This window comes from Macaca mulatta, chromosome 11 (assembly GCF_049350105.2).
Source record: "Macaca mulatta isolate MMU2019108-1 chromosome 11, T2T-MMU8v2.0, whole genome shotgun sequence".
Lineage (NCBI taxonomy): Eukaryota > Metazoa > Chordata > Mammalia > Primates > Cercopithecidae > Macaca > Macaca mulatta.
In genome coordinates, this window is record NC_133416.1 from 93,194,290 (window position 1) to 93,208,789 (window position 14,500).

The following is a 14,500-nucleotide window of genomic DNA, read 5'->3' on the forward strand; positions in this document are numbered from 1 at the left end:
TCTTTAAGAATGTTGAATATTGGCCCCCACTCTCTTCTGGCTTGGAGAGTTTCTGCCGAGAGATCTGCTGATAGTCTGATGGGCTTCCCTTTGTGGGTAACCCGACCTTTCTCTCTGGCTGCCCTTAAGATTTTTTCCTTCATTTCAACTTTGGTGAATCTGGCAATTATGTGTCTTGGAGTTGCTCTTCTCGAGGAGTATCTTTGTGGCGTTCTCTGTATTTCCTGGATTTGAATGTTGGCCTGCCCTACTAGGTTGGGGAAGTTCTCCTGGATGATATCCTGAAGAGTGTTTTCCAACTTGGTTCCATTTTCCCCCTCACTTTCGGGTACCGCAATCAGACGTAGATTTGGTCTTTTTACATAATCCCATACTTCTTGCAGGCTTTGTTCATTTCTTTTTCTTCTTTTTTCTTTTGGTTTCTCTTCTCACTTCATTTCATTCATTTGATCCTCAATCGCTGATACTCTTTCTTCCAGTTGATGGAGTCGGTTACTGAAGCTTGTGCATTTGTCACGTATTTCTCGTGTCATGGTTTTCATCTCTTTCATTTCGTTTATGACCTTCTCCGCATTAATTACTCTAGCCATCAATTCTTCCACTTTTTTTTCAAGATTTTTAGTTTCTTTACGCTGGGTACATAATTCCTCCTTTAGCTCTGAGAAATTTGATGGACTGAAGCCTTCTTCTCTCATCTCCTCAAAGTCATTCTCCGTCCAGCTTTGATCCGTTGCTGGCGATGAGCTGCGCTCCTTTGCCGGGGGAGATGCGCTCTTATTTTTTGAATTTCCAGCTTTTCTGCCCTGCCTTTTCCCCATCTTTGTGGTTTTATCTGCCTCTGGTCTTTGATGATGGTGATGTACTGATGGGGTTTTGGTGTAGGTGTCCTTCCTGTTTGATAGTTTTCCTTCTAACAGTCAGGACCCTCAGCTGTAGGTCTGTTGGAGATTGCTTGAGGTCCACTCCAGACCCTGTTTGCCTGGGTATCAGCAGCAGAGGCTGCAGAAGATAGAATATTTCTGAACAGCGAGTGTACCTCTCTGATTCTTGCTTTGGAAGCTTCCTCTCAGGGGTGTACTCCACCCTGTGAGGTGTGGGGTGTCAGACTGCCCCTAGTGGGGGATGTCTCCCAGTTAGGCTACTCAGGGGTCAGGGACCCACTTGAGCAGGGAGTCTGTCCCTTCTCAGATCTCAACCTCCGTGTTGGGAGATCCACTGCTCTCTTCAAAGCTATCAGACAGAGTCGTTTGCGTCTGCAGAGGCTTCTGCTGTGTTTGTTATTGTTTACTGTGCCCTGTCCACAGAGGTAGAGTCTACAGAGACAGGCAGGTTTCCTTGAGCTGCTGTGAGCTCCACCCAGTTCGAGCTTCCCAGCAGCTTTGTTTACCTACTTAAGCCTCAGCAATGGTGGGCACCCCTCCCCCAGCCTCGCTGCTGCCTTGCCGGTAGATCACAGACTGCTGTGCTAGCAATGAGGGAGGCTCCGTGGGTGTGGGACCCTCCCGGCCAGGTGTGGGATATGATCTCCTGGTGTGCCTGTTTGCTTAAAGCGCAGTATTGGGGTGAGAGTTACCCGATTTTCCAGGTGTTGTGTGTCTCGGTTCCCCTGGCTAGGGAAAGGGATTCCCTTCCCCCTTGTGCTTCCCAGGTGAGGCGATGCCTCACCCTGCTTCAGCTCTTGCTGGTTGGGCTGCAGCAGCTGACCAGCACCGATCGTCCGGCACTCCCCAGTGAGATGAACCCAGTACCTCAGTTGAAAATGCAGAAATCACCGGTCTTCTGTGTCGCTCGCGCTGGGAATTGGAGACTGGAGCTGTTCCTATTTGGCCATCTTGCTCCGCCCCCCCATTCATTTTCAATAAATGAATATTGAAGTCCTCTATTTCAATATTCATCCCTCAGTAATTGACTGAATATGCAAATACAAAACCAGTAAATATCAAAGATATTTAAAACACTATCAAATAAATTAATCTACTTGGGATTTATGAAACACTCCACCAAACAATAGCAGTCTATAAATCTGTTTTCATGCTGCTGATAAAGATATACACAAGAGAGTGCAATTTACAAAATAAAGAGGTTTAATGGACTTACAGTTCCACATGGCTGGGAGGCCTCACAATCATGGTGAAAGGCAAGAAGGAGCAAGTCACATATTACATGGATGGCAAAGAGAGAGATTTTGCAGGGGAACTCCTCTTTATAAAATCATCAGATATTGTGAGACTTATTCACTATTATGAGAACAGCACAAGAAAGACCTGCCCTCGTGATTCAATTACCTTCCCCTTGGCCCTTGCCTTGATATGCAGGAATTGTGGGAGTTACAATTCAAGATGAGATTTCGGTGGGGAACCAGCCAAACCATATCATTCCACCTCCTAAATCTCATGTCCTCACATTGCAAAAAAGCTTGCCTTCCCAACAGTCCCTCAAAGTATAAACTCATTTCAGCTTTACCTCAAAAGTCCATGAAAGTCTCGTTCTGAGACAAGGCAAGTACTTTCAGCCTATGAGACTGTAAAATCAAACCAAGTTAATTACTGCCTAGATACAATGGAGGTACAGGCATTGGGTAAATACAGCCATTCCAAATGGAAGAAATTGGCCAAAACAAAGGGGGCACAGGCCCTATGCATGTCCAAAATCCAGCAAGACAGTCAAATCTTAAGGCTCTGAAATTATCTCCTTTGACTCAAGGTCTCACATCCAGGTCATGCTGATGCAAAAGGTTGGTTCTCATGGTCTTGGGTGGTCTTGGGTAGCTCTGCCCCAAAGGCTTTGCAAGGTACAGCCTCCTTCCTGGCTGCCATCATGGGTTGGCATAAAGTGTCTGTGGCTTTTCCAGGTGCACAGTGCAAGCTGTCAGTGGATCTACCATTCTGGGGTCTGGAGGATCGTGGCCCTCTTCTCACAGCACCACTACACAGTGCCCCAGTAAGGACTCAGTGTGTGGGCTCTGACCCCACATTTCACTTCTGCACTGCCCTAGTGGAGGTTCTCTATGAGGGCCCCATCCCTGCAGCAAACTTCTGCCTGGACATCCAGGCGTTTCCATACATCCTCTGAAATCTGTGCAGCGGTTTCCAAACCCCGATTCTTTACTACTGTGCACTGTCAGGCTCAATACCACATGGAAGCTGCCAAGGCTTGGGGCTTGCACCCTCTGAAGCCATGGCCCAAACTCTATGTTGGTCCCTTTCAGCCATGGCTGGAGCAACAGGGATTCAGGGCACCTAGTTCCTAGACTGCACACAGCACTGGGAATCTGGGTTTCACCTATGAAACCATGTTTTTCCTCCTGGGCCTCCAGGCCTGTGATGGAAGGGGCTGCCATGAAGACCTCTGACTTGACCTGGAGACATTTTCCCCATTGTCTTGGGGATTAAATGCGGCTCCTCATTAGTTATGCAAATTTCTGCAGCCAGCTTGAATTTCTCTCTAGAAAATGGGATTTTGTTTCCTATCGCATTGTCGGGCTGCAAATTTTCTGAACTTTTATGCTTTGCTTCCCTAATAAAACTGAATGCCTTTAACAGCACACAAGTCACCTCTTGAATGCCTTGCTGCTTAGAAATTTCTTCTACTAGATACACTAAATCATCTCTCTTAAGTTCAAAGTTCCATTAATCTCTAGAGAAGGGACAAAATACTGCTGGTCTCTTTCCTAAAACATAACAAGAGTCACTTTTGCTCCAGTTCCCAACAAGTTCTTCTTTTCAAATGCACATAGAAAATTTATACACACACATACACACACACACACAATGGAATACTATTTAGCCATAAAATAGAAGGAAATCCTGTCATTTGCAGCAACACGGATGAATCCTGTCATTTGCAGCAACACGGATGAATGCACGGAGTGCATTATGTTAAGTGAAATAAGCCAGGCACACAAAAACAAAGACTGCATGATCTAACTTATTTCTGAAATCTAAAAAAGTTGAACTCGTAAAAGCAGAAAGTAGAATAGTGATTACCAGAGGCTGGGAGGGGAGATGGAAGCTGGGTTGGTAAGAGGCACAGTTAGAATTAGACAGTAAGTGTAAGTTATTGCAGTCTATTACACATTAGGGTGACTATGGCTAATAACAATGCAGTGTATATATCAAGATATCCTGAAGGGAAGATTTAGAATGTTATCATCAAAAAAATTGTTTAAGGTGACAGATATGCTAATTACCTTAATGTGATCATTGTACAAGGTATACACAATCATTGAAATATCACACTGTACCACAGAAATATGTAAAATTGTGTCAATTATAAATACAAATAATTGTAAAAGAAATTAGAAAAAAAAGGGCAAACTATCTCCAAAGTAAGCTACAGAAGAGCAAATTAGGCAAAAAGTAAACAGACAAAAATGACAAAAGTAAAAGTAAAAATCAATGAATAACATAAAAATAGAAACAAATGCTGGTCCTTCAAAAAGATCAATAAAATATATATTCCTCTAGCCATATTGATCAAGAAAAAAGAAAAGACATTATTAATATCATGAATGAGACACGTGTCATATCACTAAAGATTCTACAGGATAATTGTATATTTTGAAAAAATATGCTAATAAGTTTGACAACTTAAATGAAATGGATAAATTCCTTGCAACACAGAATAATTATTTATGTATTAATAAAATAGAATAAGCAGTTAAAACATCCCTCTCAAAACACTCCATGTCTGTATGGCTTCACTAGTGAATTCTACCAAATATTTTAAGGAAAAAGTACACCTACTCTACACGAGCTACTCCAGAAAATAGAAGAGAAGTAAATAATTTGTATTGTCTAGATCTAATAAAGCATTTTTATTAAATTTTATTTGATAATATTTTAAGAAATTTTATGAATAGTAGGAGTAAAAATGAGTATGTTGAAAACAACTTTATTAGAAATATTGTTAAGCATCTAAACATAGCTAAACAAGATTTTCTTTCTAATTTTTCCAATTTTAAAAGTATATGCCTACCAAATCTACAATGCCTCAACTGCTCCCCAATCATCATGCCAGAACCTGCAACATATCCTTCTTGTAAGCTGTGATTTCATATTTCTAATATATTTCTAACAGGCTCATGCTTATCACTACTTTGGATTCTTGCGTTTGCACCATCAAGACACTATACCCTTGGGAATTTCAATGGCTCATAATTTTGTTGAAGAGAGGACAATTTGCTTATCCTGTCAAATCAGTTTAGCCAGAATCCCCTATCTTCCATATCCGATCCCTCAATATCTGATCAAATTTCTCACCCACCACTATCCCCCAGGTAATATATGATCTCCCTGCCCTGCCATCAGTAAAAATCCTTTTAAGTCAGTTTAGCAAAAAATTATCTATCTTCTTAATGATTTTCAATCCACTACCTTGCATTCTTCTCCTTGGCTATAAATTCCAATTTGTCTTTGTTGTATTCAGCATTGAGAACAATCTCTTTCTCCTACTTCAATACCTCATGGCAGTAGACCCTTGAAATCCCTTGAATAAAGTCTAAACTGCCATCTTTAACAAGTGTTATTATTTTTCCTTTAACAGTTTTTGTTGCTCTGACTTGTATAGGATCAAATTCATTATTGGATTCCCAATCTTCTGACCCAGAATCCCAAGCACCTACCTTTGAAGCTATTGTCTTCACTTCTGGTTGATTGATGGATGAGCCCTTGGTGATTTAGACTCCTGAGCCAGTGCTCCAAATGATAGTCTGTTGAAGTACAGTTAAGGCAGAGAGACTCTCAGTACACTATACAAAGGCTGAGTTAGTCCTGTTTCTTTTTTTTAGAAGTTGGTTTAGTCACAGGTTTCTTTGTTAGGAAGGTACTGGCTGGATTGTAAGTCTTACTTCCTGTTTCTGTCTTTGAGTGGGAATTTACTTCTTGAATCCCTGAGCTGAAATATTTTCCTTGATTATTTGTGAGGCCACTCTGTTCTATTTGATCGTATTTCTCCCATGGTAACTTTTTAGTCAACAGAAACCCCCTTCTTAAACCCTTACTGATCGTATACTCCACTTCCTTACTTGTGGTCATGGTTTTGCTAAGGATAATTTGAGACTTCAGGATCTCTTTGGGAAACTGAAGATTTTCCAGAAGTGAGTCTTCTGAGATCTCTTCCTTCCCATTGTTTCTGCTCCCCATTCATCCTTTTACTACCTTCAATCTACCCTTCAACTTTCTTGAATCTTTTGACACGTGCCTCTTCAGACCTCTTCCCTCTGCCTACCTGTCCTCCCAGACATTTTTCCTTCCTGCTTCAGCCATTCAATCACTTGAACTTTAGGTCTCCTATTTCCATCATAACTTTCAAGGGACTCTAGGACCCCAAAAGCAATTGTCTGAGGTTGAAAAAGGGGGAAAAAAAGACTGATTGAAAAATAGTTTGGATATTTTATCCAGATGAGGCTTTGAAGACATCCAGATAGGTGCTTGATGTTCTTTCAGTCTCTTGCCTAAAATGTAGTCACAGCCTCCATAATATTGCATATATGGGCAAAAGAAAATCTTAAATGTGTCTTCTCCACAAATATTGGCTAAAAGTTTTAGCCTTCCTATTGAGAAGGTAACTTTAACTTGTTGCATCTGTCAGAAACGAAATGGATAAAACTATAAAGTAGAGGACATAAGAGAGTATTACTGTGTTGTCTAACTCCTGGCTAAAGTTTTAGAATAAAACCTTTACGATCTCTTATAATATATGTATACATTACATTATATATATGCAATATATATTCATATATAATACCTATATGTATAGAATATATATATCCCATTCTCTGTATATATAGAATATATGTATATCCCATTCTGTAAATCTAGAGAATATATATTATATATATGTATATGCAGTATACATGATAATATACATCATAATATACATGAGATTTCTCTGTGGATGGTATTATCAAATTACTTAGTACTTTCTTTTTGTTTTTTAGAGACAGATTCTCACTCTGTCACTCAGACTAGAGTGCAGTGGTGCAATCACAACTCACTGTAGACTCAGATTCCTGAGTTCAAGGGATACTCCTGCCTCAGTGTCCCAAGTAGCTGGGACTACAGGCATGTGCAACCATGTCCAGTTAATTTTCAAATTTTTTTCTAGAGGTGGGGTCTCACCATGCTGTCCAGGCAGGTCTAGAAGTCCTGGGCTCAAGCAATCCTCCTACCTTTTTCTCCCAAAGTGTCAGGATTACAGGTATGAGCCACCACACCTGGCCTAAAATTTCTTAAGTTCTATTCCAATTTTCAGAGATAAATTTGTGCTTATATAAGGCAAATATTTCTAAAACTCTCAGAAACTAATTCAAATACTTTTTGAATTCACATGAAATGGATGTATATTTGACAATTAATACTAGCTTCATATTGTTTGTTTCATAAAAACAACTACATTTTCTGGTATATCAGCATTCAGTATAATATGAACATACATTTTTATTCTACTTGGGCTTACTAGTTGAATCAGGTAATATGTCTTCTAGATATTTAGGAATATAAACAATTATCAGTTTGACCTTAGAATAAGTATGCAAGTAAAGGTACAGTAAAGAAGAGTTGTTTGATGCCCATTACTTCATATTTCTCAAGACAGCCATAAAACCCAAAACTGCGTGTTTAACTTCGTTGGTTTTTGCTTTTGTGATGCTTGCCTACCATGATGATGTTAACTGTAAAAACAGTTAACAGGGAAGTAAGTTGAGATTGTGGCTAGCTTTGCCTTGTATTACAATATCGTTGCCAAAAACAGTTTCCAAATTATTTTTGTTAACTTGAAGCTTTAAAGTTTTTCTAAGCTGTATTAAGTAATAAATATTCATTAAATATCTAGGTCATTTCTAAGTAATATGAACTACTGAAACACTAATTCTTAAGCATTAGGTTTAATTTTATAGATTTTTTGGCATTTTATTTTAAAAATGAGACTAAAGATATTTGGACCTGTTAATAAACATGTTATTTTGTCACATAAAAATTGTGCTATGAGGAAGCATGAACCTATAAGAAATTTTGAGACGATATATTCATAAAATGTGCTAGTCTGCTACATAATGCAAGACAGACAATTTACAGTCATCTTCTTCCCAGTTTTCTCAGTCAAAAGAAATATTACTAATGGTCAAAAGCGATCATCAATATATGTAATTAAAACTACTAGAAATAACAACCATGAAGAGAAACATCTTTGTATGTAGAGTATGCAAGGAAAATACGATATGTTTTCAAGAAAAATAATTCGATGTATGAAGAATGTATTTTTTGTCAAGGGAACAGGAGGGTAATTTTGTCCTAAAATAAAATGATTAGTTGTGCCAGAATCAGAAAAAAAAGAGAGAGAAGGACAAAAGCTAAACAGATATAGAAAGTTGTAAAAAGTTCATGGAAGAAAGAATTTTATATGTTTAAGCTGGTAAGATTGAACAGATTTATTTACAAAGTTTTGTAAAAGAAGAAGAAGAAGAAGAAGCAGAAGGAGGAGGAGGAGGAAAAGGAGAAGGAGAAGAAGAAGAGAGCCCAATGCTATAATAATGCAAAACTAGATTTTTTTTTCTGTTGAAAATGCCCGTTTTCTTGGATTACAGTACAAGGTCTTTTTGTTTGTTTTACCTTTTAAGTAATCTTCCTAGGAAGCCAAGATTTTGTGTCTTATCAAGTTAGTTTTCTGTGTTTATGTTAACCTTTACCATTGGCCTTGATTATTTAAGAGAACTGAGAGCTTGCAATTTAAACGCACTAAAACATTTTACCTGTTTTACAGTGTTGCCTTTTCAAAATAAATCTTAAGCAAATCTTGTTCTCGAACTGATCTTGAAATTTCTCGAAGGGACCCTGAATAATTTCAAAAAAATTGTTCTTTCACCTTGTAAAGAGAAATGCTAAAAATAGTTTGGTTTATTTAATTGATACATTGCATTGCATGAAAAAACACTTTCAAATAAGATACTTTAACTTTCCCTAAATTACATTTTTTTATGGGCAAACATTAGGCATTTTAGAAATTACATAAAATTCCTAGAAATTTGTCAATGTCCCTTCTGTCCACAATATATCTTGGTATAATATCATCAGGGGTGGCTCTAATTTTTATTTAAAATATTATATGCCTCAAAAATAGCCAAATTATCTTGTCCTTTGGGTTATTTTTATATTGAACTCTCATTACATGTTAATTTCCATTTTAAATTTTTTGTCATTCACTCATATTCTGATTCTTCTCCAAAAATATTTGCAATCAGCTACAAGTCATAATGCTTCATGATGGTGTTGATTAATTTAGAGACCATAGTATAGTACTGAATTAAGGATTTTCAGAACTAGAGTAGAGAAGGAAATGGGTTTATGAAATTCCTAACCCAAGAGCAAGGAGAACAAAAATTATTTGTTCTGATGGATGATAATGAACTGAAGAAAAGTGATTATGGTTTCGTTTGAAAGTTTGTTGGTTCTTTAATGCTCTACTTTCTGGATATAAGCACTCTTTTCATTTTTCTCATATTTATAGAACCACAGAACAAGCCCAACCTGGTTCAACTTTGAATAATAAAATGGTGAGTTATTTTTCAGTTGCCATGGGTTCTGGGTTGCAATTATGTAAACTGCTTATGTTCAGATAAACCACGTGTAACTGTAGTTAGAAACTAAATTCTAGGATCACAAATCAGGGACTGAATTAAGAAGGGGATATCTCATGACATAATCCAATCAGATCAAGTCCTGACACCACCCCATGGCACAATCCAGTCGGATCATGCCTCATGGCATCATCTCATTGTAAGATGCAATCAGCTCACACCTTGTTACCCTCTGCCTATAAAACCTGCCCCAGTCCCCAGTCTTCAGAGGCAGATTTGATCACTGCCTTATGTCTCCTTGCCAATTAACTCACAATAAAACTTTTATTTTCTCAAAGACTTGTGCCACATTGGGCAGAGAAGCCATTGCTTACTCAGTAACATTTACACTTGTAAAAATCAGTAGATTATACTTTTGTAAATATAATATTTTCTCCTCGATCCTTCTAGAATTTGTAAACTATTGAATATTCTTATTTTCCTGGCAATACAGTTATTTACCTGAATTTAATAAGAATCTGTTCTCTTTGTAACAGAACACAATTGGAAACATTGGTTATATTTATAATGCTTTCACTTCAATGTCATATTTGAGAATGATGTGTATAGAATCCAAGTTATGGAATTTAAGTTAGTTTTATAGAACCAATTTTTACAAAGCTATCTTAAAAAAGCTGGCCCAATAATAATTGGCTTCTAGGGTTCCTAGCCATACAGATGAGTAAGGAAGATCACTTCCTAGCAGGCCCAGGGAAGATGGGCTATCTTGGGAACCTCAAGAAGAGAGGAATTCATTCAAATCTATAAGTACCAGAAGTGAAGTTTGATGGCCAGTTCTTATTAGCTTCAAGAGGTTTTTGAAATTATAACCTGAGATTCCTTATGAAAACTTCCAGCAAAGAAAACTCAAAAAGACCTATGTGGTCAGTTACCATTCTTCCTTTCCTTATGTAAATAATCAGGTCAAATCTAATGAGACCAGATTTATTTTGTCTTTTAAAATAGAATAACCTCACTTTAGTTATCTTTGATAAAAAATGAGCATGACTAGAAAGATGCATTTTATGTTTCAGTGGAAAAATACAGTGCACTCTTGTGAGTTCTCGATTATTCTAGCTTTTTTCCAGTATCCATCTACAACTTCCAATTTTCTCTCACCCTCCTGACTTGGAGTCAATGAGATGCAAAACTGTCCTTTTTTCAAATCTTTGCAAGCTGAAGCTCGACTATGTGATATAAACTTCATGGAAATCACTGTAACAGATTATGAATAGACAGCCTTTTTGCTTGTTGCTGTGTGGGCCATGCAGAATGTTCATGGAAACACTTCATGCTATCACTGAAAACATTCAACCTGCAAACCCAGAAACTTTGTCAGTTTGCCACTGCCATCCCCACTTCACTACCTAAAGATGCTTCAAACTCAAATCAAGATGTCTTCTTGAATGGCGGCCCTGTGGAATCAGAAACTGGATTTCTAACCATTAATTTTTAAAAAAATTTTCACAGAAATTCCCCGCATTAAATTCCTGACTGCTAACCCATCCAGCAAACATACTATACTACCATCTCCCAACAGGTGCTTCAGCTTGTCCTCAATGAGCAAAAGATAACTCAAAAAGAAATGGACTTGTTTTGTTCAATGGAAAAAACAATATTTCTTTTCTTGAACAAGAGGAGGGACTGACAAAGAATCTTTTCTTGACCAAACTTTAATCAGTCTCCTCTGAGCCGAACTAGGCCCCATGTTGGGCATATCCTCCAAGAGCCTAGTTTTAGCACTTACCCTGTAGAGTCAGCTTAGCCAAAATCCCTTGCTCTCCACATTTCATCCCTCTCAATATCTGATCAAATTTTTTATCCACCACCATCCCTCAAGTAATGACTGATAAATCTATCTTGCATTAAGCAAGAAACTTGCTGGGTCATTCTTGCAAATAATTACTCTACTCTCTTAGTGATTTTTCCATCCACTGACTCACATCCTACTCCTTGGCTATAACCTTCTACTTTTTGTATTCAGAGTTTAGCCCAATCTATCTCCCCTACTACAAAACCCATTGCATTAGTCCCCATGAAGCTACTTGAATAAAGTCTACTTTATGTTTAATAAGGGTCACCAGGAATAATTTTCTTTCTTTAACAGCATCTAAGAATCTGATTCATCTAATAATTGTGAATTATATAATTCTCTAATAATTATGACTCACATAAAGAGTATCTTCCTCTATTTATATTTTTCTCTTTATCATTATCATAGGAAAATTAAAAATTCTGCATTTTCAACTGTGTTCAATGAATGGTTGAATACACAGATTAAAGGATAATGTCTTTAGAATTTTACTTACCTACTTGAAAGACTGCAGTACTTTGGGCAGCACAATACCAATAGTGAAGAATACTATCCTGAAATGGTTCATTATTTCAATACCGCATCTTCTACTTAGATGAGTCCATCATTCTTCCATTTTCTAATTATTTCAATCTGTGCTTTAGCATGGTTAGAATAATTTATGTGTGATGAAATACTCTCTATTAACATGAAATAGTAAAATATTTCAAGATATAAAAAATATAAGATCACCATGATCTGGTAGTATATCATAAGATTTACCAAAAGGTCTAATGGGCTTATATGCTAATTATAATTTCTAATGAATGTGCCATTTAAACAAGAATAAGTATTCTCTTTTTTGGTCTGGTAGAATTCCAGTGAAGTATAAATATCATCATACATCAAACTTTAAAACAAAAAATGTGTTTAAACAAACAGATGAAAAAATCAATAAAAACAAAAAACTAATTGGTTTCAACAGACTCTGATGATTTATCAAAGGTGAACAGTATTTTTTGATGAGCAGCCATTTTTAATGTTGATGATAAAGTCAAGTTCATTAACTTTTTTGGTATCGCTTTTGTGTATTCTAACCATTGCTTAATTAGTATAATGGAAATATTCTCATATGCTTTCTTCCAGGGGCTTTAGTTTTTAGGGTAGGTATAATAACCATCTTAAATTAAGTGTATGGTGTGAAGAAGAGGATGAAGTCCCTTTTCTACCCTATTTATTCAGTCATATTGGGTGCCTTTGTTGAAAATCAATTGTGTATATATGTGTGGTTATATATTTGAAGTCTCTATTTGGTATATGTCTCTATTTTTCCTTATATCAGTATCATACTCTCTGGATTACTATCTGAAATATGATGATGTCAGTAATTTGCATTATTATGGAAGTTTTATCATCAATTGTCAATTTTGACAAAAACAAACCAGAATTTTAATTAAAAATTTGTTGGGTCTGTAAATTATACAATCCACTTACCAATTTCTACCAAAAAATTATTTAGAATTTGAGAATTTGCTGGATGCACAAATAAATTATTTGAATCTAAAAATATATTTTTCCCAACATGGTATTTATTTATATTTATTCAAGTCATCTTTAATTTGAGCAATGGTTTTATTTTTTCAGTGATTCTGACCTCTTTCATGGCTTGTAAAATTTATTCCTAATAATTTTGTCTTTTTTCTATTATTACAAATGATTTTTGCACATATGTTTCCTGCTACTACATAGAAATACAATTTATTTTTGTATATTGATGCCTTGGATCCTGTGACCTTGTTAAATTTAACCATCATGATATTGACAAGCAATAAACAGATTTAATACTTCTTTTCCAATCTCTAAGATTTTAACATTTTGTTGCTGTTATTGCTGCCTTATTTCCATGGCAATACGTAAATGGGCTTCCAGTCACATGTTAAATAGAAGTTATTAAAACAAACTTCTGTGCTTTGTTATGATGTTAGGAAGAAAGCATTAAGTATTTCAATATAAGGTAAGAAGACAGCGGTAGTTTTCTTACAGATGCACCTTATCACACTGAGGACATTTCCTTCTATTCCTGGATTGATGAAGTTTGATATTGAGAATAACTGTGGGATGAATTTTGTCAGATATTTTTTCTCCATCTGTTGAATTTAGGGAGCTTTTTCTTCTCCTTTATTGTGCTATATGATGGATTATACTTGCTGGTTTTGTAATTTAAACCAAATAGAAGTATACATTAAGTAATTATATAATTATTTTTATATACTGTTGATTTGCTAAGATTCTCTTTCTGCGTTTATGTTCTTCAGAAATATTGATACGTAATTTTCTTTTTTATTTTCCAAAATCTTTGTCAGCTTTTGCTATTGGAGTGCCAATCTCAGAGAAACCGTCAGTCTAGGGCTAATTTTGCCTTATAGCCAAGGCATACCCTTCTGAGTACTCTAATGACCCGCATATTACAAACTTTTTCATTTCAGTTAACAGAAATAAGAATTAGTCTTCTTTTGTGTGTGTGTTGCAGAAGACATTGCAACTGTTCCTTTCCAGTGATTCTTTAGCAACCTTGAATAGTTTGTTCACACACATGCCATGATAAATGTTCAGACATAAAATAATCCCTTTCTCTCTCTCCCTCTCTGCGGTTGTGTTTTCCATGCAGCTTTCTCCTCTCCAGTATCTGCTTGACAATTATAATTGTCAAGCAAGAATCCAAGTATCTTAGCTATGTCTCTTCAATTCAGAGAGATCAGTTGTCTCTTTGACTTCACTCTGCTTGTATTGTAACCCAGAAACTGTAGCCAGTAAGATATAAAAATAACCTCATTTCCACCCTCCACCCATCAGGAATCATTGTCTTGTTCTGCCTATTTTATAATGTCTAAATTTTGTTTTACATATATTAATTCTACTTTTTTTTTAGTTGTTTAAGGATAGAAGTAAATCTGATCCCTATTTCTCCATCATGGTAAGAAGCATCTTTCTGGTTATAAGATTATTTGCCTACACATTCTTTCCTTTATTTTCTTGAAAACATTGCTCCATTATTGTCTTGCTTTCTGTGTTACTGCTGAAAAATCTAATCTTGC

The 14,500-nt window shown here is 36.5% G+C and overlaps 1 protein-coding gene across 1 annotated transcript in view; it reads right to left on the reverse strand.

The window, feature by feature from the left end:
• Window positions 1-14,500, reverse strand: part of MGAT4C (MGAT4 family member C) — a 290,255-nt gene that overhangs the window by 22,223 nt on the left and 253,532 nt on the right. The window contains exon 3 of the mRNA XM_002798698.4: window positions 5,624-5,710. The gene's annotated coding sequence lies outside the window, so the exon portion shown is untranslated. The remainder of the gene's footprint in view (window positions 1-5,623; window positions 5,711-14,500) is intronic.